The following is a 10,363-nucleotide window of genomic DNA, read 5'->3' as shown; positions in this document are numbered from 1 at the left end:
TTGTTTCGAGTGAAAGGGTAGCATGGTCTCGAATATTTTTAAGTCTGACACTGACCCAGGCTCATGAGCGCTGCAACCTAAAGCAAGGCCATTTGGCAGTACCGAGACCTCAGTCTTGTAGCCATACAATTTATGTTTCCGGCTATAGTACAGCTTGCCTTCCTCCACGCTGCCACTCGGGCGGAAACTTTGCTGGAATATCACATCAGTGGCATAACGCGCAACAGGGTAGTTTTTAAATCCGACTTTCTTGCTCTCCATGACGGCCATTTTCCATTTCTTACCTTGATATTCCACATAGTGATGGAAGACCGGATAAGAGATTATGTCTACAAATTTCATAATCATTCGCTCAAACGTAGGACCTTTCAAACTGAACATCTTGGCCAAGAAGTCCCATTGGCCTCCATGTTTTAATACAGAGAGTGTCATAAACAGGACATCACGTGGAGTATGGGAGCATTTGCGTCCACGCCCTGCCTTGTACCTCTCTTTGATGGCCTTTTCCAGGCTGCACCAAGTGGAATGGAATTCTGTCGGACTGAAGTTGGTCATCTGTATGACGGCGGCAGCGCCCCCCTTTTCGTAGAACTGATCATAAATGGGGGACTCACTTTCCACCTCATCGTCCGTATCGACGGCGTCAGAGTCTGAGACATACTCCTCCAGGTCCGCACGGCGCTCCACGGCGGCATCGGAGAGCAGGAGTAGAGCTCTTGCAGCCTGCATGGGCGTCACAGATGCCATATTATGGCTAGTTAAAAGGTGTGGGGTCAAGGAGGGAGAGGGAGTGGATTGGTGTGGTTTTAGTGTGGTGGGGTGCTGTGCGGGCGCGCGATGTTGACATGTTTCCGAAAGACCAGAGCCTATTATAAAAGACCGCCCTTTTTTGAACTGGACCGATAATTTTCGTAAATCATTACAGCTCAGGTTATGACAAAGTCGATCGAAAACAGATCTAGTGGACCTGACAATACCACGTATTCATACAAATATTTCGAAAGTACTGATATACTGGATCAGTTCCAATTGCGCAGTACTTTTACTGTAGGAATCAATGTGATTTTGTGTGCGACAGGTGTTTGCACGAAAGGTCTAGTAGTGGCCAGCGCCCAAATTGACATGTGAGACATTCACAGTTGAATTCCGGACAGACCTTTATTTCCCCTCCAACCCGCCTCAACCAACTTATTGACGCAGTCGGTCGCATCCATTTGCACCACTGTCCCTTCTGACATTGGTTTAAGACCAGCTGTTTGTTCCCCTGGCGCATTTCTCTTCATCATAGCCTTCTGCTCCTAGAAGCCCGATTTTTCTTCCACAAATCCAGGACGTTTCGTCGCCCTCCCCGTCTCCGTCCTCTGCTTCTTCTCTATCCTTTTTATCCTCGCTGCATCCCGTTCTGCCATCTTTCTCTTCTTTTCATCAGCTACCTTCATCCGCACATCTTGCGCGTTGTGGGATAACTCCTCTCCGCCCTGGGTTGGGTGAGAGGCGGAGCCTTTAGCGAGGGAGCACGCGGCGCAGACGCGACGCGCCAATTGAACCGATCGGACGAGCTCGCGAAAAGGGAGTGGCTCACTGTCCGGTTACGCGCAGTCGCCCCGTGGTGCGTGAACGGGAGCGACCGGTAACGGGTTAGAAGCCAGCGCGCGCGACGGACAACCGAAAACGGACGTACGTAGGCGCAAAAGGGACGGGGGTGAGCTTGCCCCAGTTTACTGGTGGGGACGGGTGTCAGGTCTAAACCCCTCAGCGGGACGCCTCGGACACCTGTCCCAGTATACAGTACCTGCCGCCTAGTGCGTACCAGGTACTGTACGCCATTAAAAAAACTAGCGCCTCAATTCCTAATTACCGCGCGGACGCTGCAGGTACACGTGTGTACTACTGTACACACGCGCTGCTTACAGACTACCGCACGGATGCCACGTGTGCTAGCGTACACGTAATACTAGCGAACTACCGCTTGGCCGACACGTGCACTACTGTACACGTACGCCAGATTACGACCACTCGGCACGAGCGCGCTCCCTACACGTGAGCACACCCGCCCACGTGTACACCGTGCACGGCCGCACGGATAATAATCTCCCCGCGCGCGCGTCCGTCGATATACTACAGACCCCCTTCCTTAGCTTTCGCTACGTCCTCGTAGCGACCACCCGTCCGACCACGCAGTTCCGTTCCGGTTTGTCTTCTTCCCTGCGCGCGCGAACGACCATGCCTCCTAGCTCTTCTTTAAGCGGGCGCTCTGTAAGCCGGCTGTCTCGTCCGATTCGGTAAGCATGTCCTTCACTTCCCTTCACGCGAAGCCTGCCGAACCCTCAACTCACTCTCCTCAATCTCCTCACTCTCCTGCGCGCGCTGCCTCCTCGTCCCGCGACGGCATCCCCCTACAGTAGCTCCTGCCGCATCCGAGAACGGTCGACCGCGAGAGTCCTGCTGCAGCGCCTTCGTACAGTGCGCCGTCGAGCCCTGCGGGGGCTCCGGCGTCGGCGCAAGCGCCTCCCGCGTCCCAACCACGACGTCGCCTCTGCGGAGAGCCGCGATCGGCCCCCGAGTTGGCCGGGCCCGCGCTCGCGTCGGTCGATTCGTCCGATTCGGTGGAGCGACGGCGGCATGGCGCGCACCCAAAGCAGCGCTCGCCGCGGCCCTCTAGAGGGCCGGGCGAGGGTCGAAGGACGGCTGTGCCCTGCCCCCCCGCACACGGGCGAGGCACGAGTTCCGTGTGGACGGTCGGGGTAATTTCCCGTTGTCAACCACCCTCCCGGAGGGCTGGCCAATTTGTAAAGAATCTGCGTTCACTTGCCATCCAACGAGCGGCGCGAGCGGCGCACCCACCGTAGTACGGCACCACACGGCAGTTTCACGCGTCTCCCTTGCGGTAGCGGCCTCTATTGCGCCAACACCGATCCAAAAACCGTACGGAGCGCCCTCTTTCCACCAGCCCGAATTAGAAACTGAAAGAAAAGATAAGAAACAGTAAGAAACCGGAAGAAACCGATTTGGTTTCCAAATATGTCCGAATGCGGTTTTCCCGAGGCGACACTACCGGACGCGAAATGCTCCCAGGAGTGCGATGCCGTTGTCAGAAACGGGCTACGATTTTTTCCCGCAGCGTGGAAGGGAAAAACGTAGCCCAAATCGCGACTAAATTAAAAAGCCGGCGAACGCGATACATCTCAATACAAAGTACCGGTTCCCGGTACAGTTCTCCATTTCCAGAGGCGCGTGCGAGCACGATCATCCGAACGGTGCGACCAGGCGTGGCTAATAGCTATCCGTGTGGACGCTTGGGAGAAATTCCGATTGTGGACCACCCTCCCGGAGGGTTGGCCAATTTTGGAAGAATCCGCGTCCATTTGCACGGGATCCATCCGGTACGAGCTTCCTCGCGGTGCGCAGTCACACGCAGCTGGCTGCCGGGGCTGCATAGCACGTGCGCGGCTTGTTTTCCCCAGAGGCTTTCGCGCGAGCGAGCGTCCGAGCGGTGCGACCGAGAGCGGCCGAAACTTGCGCTACGCATGCACGCTTGATCCTTGTTGGCGCGAGCGCCAATACCGGTCGATAAACGGCTGCGGAAGCCCATCGGCGGGCTCGTAGGTGTCGTCCGAAGCGGTATATCCATACCACCGGACCTTGTAGTCGATCCCGCCGCGCGTAGTACGGTGTCCGACAATGCGGTCAACGACGTACTCCGCTCTTGGCGTTGCGGCTTGTGCGTCCGATTCGGTCGATGTGGCCGGGGTGACGGTATCCCCCGGCCGGCGCGGCATCTTCGTAACGCGGTCGATGCTCACGCGATTTTCCACGCCGTCCTGCTCGATGAGGATCGCGGTGTCCGTAGCGGAGCGCACGCGAAACGGACCCTCAGTCTTCGGTAGTAGTTTGACAGAGAGCTCGTCCGTTCCGGCCGTACCTTGCGCACGCGTGCGGCGCTCGACGCTTGTCAACGGGCGGGGCGGGCGATCGACGTAGACAAAATCGCCCGCCACAATGACCGGACGGAAGTGGACCTTCTTGTCAAAATCGTCCTTGTACCGCTTTTGCCATGCGGATAATTTCGTCCGAGCGCGGTCGAGAGCGTCGCGAAGCTTGCGCAGCGTGGCGCGCTTGTACTGCACCGGGGTCCGTGGGTCCTCTCGATGGGTCCCCGCGTCCTGCGGCACAGTACCGGGGAGGACTAAACCGGACCGTGGCCACGTTAACACCAGGTCGAACGGAGTCGTCTCCGTCGACCGGTGGACCTGCGTATTGTACGCGAAGGTCAGCGGCTGCACGTAGTCGTCCCAATCGCGCTGATGCTCCTCCACGTAGTGCCGGAGGCGTTGCACCAGCGTGCGATTGAACCGTTCGGTCTGCCCATTCGACTGGGGGTGGTAGGCTGTCGTGAGATAATGCCGCACCCCCAGGAGGGCGCATACCGCGTCGAAGAATTTCGCAGCGAACTGGGGCCATTGTCGGTTAGTACGTAGCGCGGCGCTCCGTAAACGTAGACCCAGTTGTCTAAAAACGCGTTTGCGACGACCGAAGCAGTTGTGGTCCGAAGCGGGATACTGCGCGTTAGCTTGGAGAACCGGTCGGTAATTACCAACACGTGTTGGTTTCCGTGCGCGGTCTTGGGCAAGGGCCCCAGGAGGTCCATCGCGACAAACTCCAAGGGCCCGCCGCGGGGAACAGCTTGAGATCCTTTTGGTTCTTGACAAGCGTCCCGCGGGTCGCAGCACACGAGGTGCAATTCCGTACGGTCGAAAACGCGTCGCTGGCCATGTGTGGCCAGTAGTACTCCCTGCGAAGGGTGTAGTACATACGCGTCGCTCCCGGGTGACCTGCCAACCTCGGATGGTGTGTCAGGTACAGTACCCGGGGGCGCAACCGAGTCAGTACCACGCGCTGCAGGGTTCCTTCCAGCGGGGACTTCCTCACGACAAATCCGTATCGGTCGATGTCGAACTTCGAGTTCGGCGTCCTGACGGTTTCCGCGGCGAAGCGACAAAATGCGTCCTCAGCTTGTTCGCGTAGAAATTCCTCAACCGAGATGGACGCAGCGTCGCGTTCCTCGAGAGTTATCGCGAGCGCGTGACAACCGTCCGGACGGTCTTGCGGCGGGTCCCAGTGCACATTGTCCAGGAAGGCCTCGCTGCCCTCATCGTACTGGACCGCGAAGCACAGGACCTCATCATCGACCGGTTCGGTGTCTCCTCCATCGGTACGTAAGCGCGATACGCCGTCCGCGAGTTGGTGCTTGACGCCTGGGCGGTACTGTACCTCGTAGTCGTACTCCGCCAAGCGCAGGCGCCAGCGAGCGAGCCGACCGGAACTGTCCGCTAAATTGAGGACCCAGCGTAGGGCCTCGTGATCCGTGCGGAGGTTGAACGCGCTTCCGTATAGGTACGGCCGTAGGGTGAGGATGCTCCACACTACGGCCAAGCATTCCTTTTCGGTAGTCGTATAATTGCGCTCCGCGTCGGTCAACGCGCGGCTCCAATATCCGATCGGTCGAGTACCTCCATCGGGTTGCTCCTGTAGAAGGGCGCAACCCACTTGGTGTCCGCACGCGTCGGTGTCCAGCGTATATTTCCGTCCGTAGCGGGGCAGCGCGAGGATTGGCGGCGCCACGAGGCGCCGCTTCAATTCTTCAAACGCCGCGTATTCCGTATCGGTTAATATCTCGAACTCCTAGGGCTGATTCTTGCCGGTCTTCTTGTTCAGCGGCGCGGCGATCCTCGCCAATCCTTGCACAAACCGTCGGTACACGTTGCACATCCTGAGAAAGGATCGCAGTTCCGTTTGGTTCGTAGGCGCGCGCGCGCGCTCGATGGCGATGACGTTGCGTCGCTCCACCTCCAACCGTCCCGGACGAATGACGTGCCCGAGATAGGTTACGGAGGTGTCGAAAAACGCGCACTTTGCCAATTTTAGCGACACGCCCGCGGTATTTAGAAGCCGTAGTACCTCGCGCACGTGTGCCATATGCTCTGTAACGGTTCGCGAGTAGACGATGACGTCATCGAGGTAGACCAGCGCGGTCTCCCATTTCACACGGGACAGGATGATGTCGACCGCTCGTTGAAATGTCGCGGGCCCGTTTTTGAGACCGAACGGCATGCGTAGGAATCGGTAGAGGCCCGAATGCGACGCGAACGTAGTTTTGTCGCGGTCCTCCTTGGCGATCTCCACCTGCCAATACCCGCTATTACAGTCTAGCGTGGTAAAGACAGTGGCATCGCCGAGCGAGTCGATACATTCGTCTATGCGCGGTAAAGGGTAGGAGTCGCGAACCGTAACGGCGTTTAGCTTGCGATAGTCCACGCAGGACCGTATGGTCCCGTCCTTCTTAGGGACGAAGACCACGGGGCTCGCCCACTCGGCCGATGTCGGTTCGATGACTCCCGCGCGCAGCATGCGGTCGATTTCCTTCTTCTCCTTCTCGCGCACGACGGGTCCGGCTCGGTAGGGTGCTTGGTAGATTGGCTTCGCACCGGGCTTCAGCTCGATGCGATGCTTCGTAGAATCGATCTTACCCAAGTGGCCAGACCACATGTCCTTGAACTCGGACAGCATGTTCATAATTTCCGACCGGACGGTACTGTCTTCTGCACCAATATGGACGTCTTCTTCCCACGAGCGGGTCTTCTCCGCGTCCGTATCGGTCCGCTCATCCGCGTTAGCAGGATTGCCACTGTGGGCGTCGTCCGTTTCCGGTTCTTCGCGTCGCGCGTATTCTTCCGTAGCGGTGGAAGATTGTCTTCTGCTATCGTCCATAACTGGTTGTTCGCGTCGCGCCTGTTCCTCCGTAGCGGTCGAGGAATTATTTTTGTTCCCTCCCTCTTCCTTAGCGTCGGCCTCTCCGGGGACCGGCACGCCAAGTGTCAGGATGTGTGTGGGGGATGGAAACGCGAGACCAACAACGGTATGCTTGGGGACGTGGGCCGCGCGGCTTCCGAAGTTGCTAACGAGCACCGTAAACGGCTCGCCCGGGAGGAGGTCCATGACCCCCTGGGCCATCAGGCATAAATTCTTATGCGCCGTTTTGGGGTGGTTTTGCAGGAAGCAAAGCCCCCCAACCGGTGTTGCGACGCGTACCATCGCTTGGGTCATCCGGGGTATCGTCACCCCCTTGACCACGCGAATTTTCCGTGACGGTACGATCGTCGGGAACTGCGCGCGCTTCCGGTCGGCCGAATTTTCCTCCTGCGGGAGCTGCTGCGACGGTCCCCTCGAGACCATCTTGCGGTCGTGCCTCGAGGGTGTGACTCCCGTCAGCGCTACGGACGGCGCATGATGGAACAGCACCTTCTTCTGCGGTGGCAGGATCGCCTTCACGTGGCGATCCAGGAACGTGGTTCAGAGGATACAGTCCACCGCAAGGTTGGCGACGACCAAGAACGGTACGCGCGCCACGAACTCACCAATCCGGACGTACAGCTTGAGCTCGCCGAGGGCCTTCATCGACCTATTCGAAGCGTCGATGAGCGGCGGGCTCCGCGCGGACTGGGTGGCAGCGCGCCACGGTTCCGCCACACAGCGTAGGTGGATTAGATTCGGGCTGGCGCCCGAATCTAGAACCGGCGTGATGGCGCGCATCATCGCGCGTCGTTGTCCGACCGTTGCTGTGACGTTGTAATTTTGCTTCTTGAAGAAGCAAATTGCCGCTTCGTCCGTTCGGCTCCTGCGATTGCGCGCGTACCGAAGCGGTCGACAGGGTGCCTTGTTTATTGAGGCTTGGCACGGGGAGGATCGTCGACGCCTCTACGCGTCCTTCCCGGCTTCCCGCGTCAACCTAAGGTCCTCGGGCTCTTCGTCCGTCAGCGGTAACGCGGGTTCTTCCGATTGGACGGTCTCGCGCGGCTCGACCACGTTGATGCCCGTGGGAGCCTGCGCACGCGAATTTCGCCACGCGGTCGGCGGTTGACGCTCGAACGGCGAACCTGGGCGGAGACCTTGACGGATCCGAAGCTTTTGATAATTGGCCTCGCGGGCCTGCAAAAGCTTCGAACGCAGCGCGCTATCCGCCACCACAGGACATTGCGCCTGTCGGTGGGTCAGGTCCAGACAGAACCGACACGGCGGGGGTCCGGGTAATCCTTGGTTGAAGAACCGGACCGGCTGGTTCTGTACTGGCCTTCCGTACGGATATGCGCGCGCGTCACCTTGTTGGGCGGGCGCCATCGGTGCGCCCGCCGGGGACGAGGCAGGTGACGGATGGTAGCCAGTCGGCGGCGAGCTAAGCGAGCTCGGCGTCGCCGACTGGTCCGTCACCGCCAGTATCTCCTCCGTTTCGGTTCCGCGCGCTGTCGGGAGTTCAGACAAGGACTCGACCGACAGCACGGGCCTTGTCCGCGCGTTGCGCGGGAATCTTCTCACCGAATCGGACGGTGCTTGAGGCGACGCGAGCGAGGTCGCCTGTCTTCGAGCCGAGCGGTGCGTCTCGCCTATCGCTTGCGCGTAGCGTGCCACCGCTTGGTAGTCCACGCCCAGATGCGTCGCGAGATAGTTCCGCACCTGCGCGCACGTCGCTGGCAGAAGTCCCTCAACGAAAAGGGACTTCAAGCGCCTGTCCGAAAATACGGTTCCGCAGCGCAACGCCTTGTCCCACAACTGGTTACTGTACACCTCCTCCGTCATATTAGAGCTCTGACGGAAGGAGGTGACATCACCGACCGCTTCGGAAATAACATCGTCAGTCGCGTACGTGCGCAATAAAAAGTTAACAACTTCCACGTAGGTTTCGAGCATATCGCGCTGCTCCGCATCGACCGCCATGGTGTTTCCGTGTAGCCTGGACTAGAGCAAGGCGTGAGCCTGCCCAGTCAAATAGAACTGGAAACACCATACGGCCGCGCCTTCGCTGACCCCATTGTGGTCGCAGGCCATCTTGAAGCGCGCGAGGAATCCTAGCACCGCGATTGGATCTTGACCACCGAATGTGTGGGTTTTCAGCTGGACGTCCAACTTCTTCCGATATCGGTTAACTCGCCGCGCGGTACTCGCGTCGTAGCGCGCGCTGCGATTTTCCAGCCTATACGTGCGGTAGTCGACGGCCTTGGTGAACAGGTCGTTCAGCGGTCTGATCACCGGCAACCGTTTCGGATCCCGCCTCGGGGCAGACCGGCGGTCTCTGCCCCTGCGATGGCGGTCTCCTTCTCCGCCGGGGCTACTGTAGCCCTCCGGATCGGAGTCTTCTCGCCGGAACCGACGTCGGTCGCGCGCATTGCGGCCTCTGCAGTCGCTTCTGCGCGATCCGTCCGACTCGGTGTCCTCGTCATCGGAGGGGTATCCACCTCCTCCGGCATCGCGGTATCGCGTATAGCGTCCTTCGCGGTTATCATCGGAGGGGTAACCGACCCCTCCGGCATCGCGTTATCGCGCGTAGCGTCCGTCGCGGTCTCCGTCTTGCGCGTCGCCCTGTGGCGACGTCTTGTGTCTTCTTCTTCGGAGGGGTTTTCTGTACCCTCCGAGGTGTAGCCTTGAGCGCCGGGTGCGTTTCTTCTGCTCGACCGATACGGCTGTCGCTTTTCTGTCGCGAAGCGCCCCAGGCGGTTTTCTGTCCCGCGGGGGCCAGCCGTATCGGCGAGTACGGGAGGGCCATTTTCTGTGGGCCCTCCTGTAGCACCATAAATTGGTGGGAGGTAAATAGTCTTACCCTCCGGGTGAGGGGCCATTGTACCGATCCCGGGTGCGGCGCCGATCGGTTCAGCGTCCGTTAGCGTAGGATCCGGAGCGGTTGATTCGCGCTGCTCGCGTGCGTCGACTCCTGCTCCGGCGAAGGTCGTGGCCAGACGATTGGCCACGGCGGAGCTGATCGCTCCCTTTAGAGCCGTGCCGGACGGGGATTCTTCATCCGCAGTGGTGAGCGCGGTCACCACCTCGCATTGGAGTTGAGCGGGTAGAAGTTCGTCCAAAAGCGGTGGTATCGCGCGGCGTACGTGCGCGTCCACGAGCGCGGGCACCGTTCGGTCGAGGCATACGCGCGCTACCTGGGGGAGTTCCGTAGCGAGGAACTCCTCGACCCAGGCCTGGATGCGCGGCTGAATCGCGTCGACCATCCATTGGACGCGATTCTCAGTGCCTGCCGACACGGCCGGCGTAACATCCGATGCGGACGCTCCCGTGCGGCCCGGTCGCGGTGGCGGTCGCAGCAGGGCTTCCGGGGTCTCCACTCGGGGGCGCGGTGCGCCACTGCCACTGCGGGTGCTCAGACGCCCGGAGGCGGAGTCTCCCCCTTGATCCGGTCGGTTCATCGTCGAATACGCTTCGCGATCGACGCGGTGATTTCTCAACCTTTTCCGTCCGTACGGTTCTGCGCGCGGTCGAGTGAATACGCGTGCGGCTCAACCTCGACAGTTATCCCCCCCAC

This window comes from Chondrus crispus, genomic scaffold (assembly GCF_000350225.1).
Source record: "Chondrus crispus Stackhouse genomic scaffold, scaffold_113, whole genome shotgun sequence".
Lineage (NCBI taxonomy): Eukaryota > Rhodophyta > Florideophyceae > Gigartinales > Gigartinaceae > Chondrus > Chondrus crispus.
Note: the sequence above shows the minus strand (reverse complement) of the source record.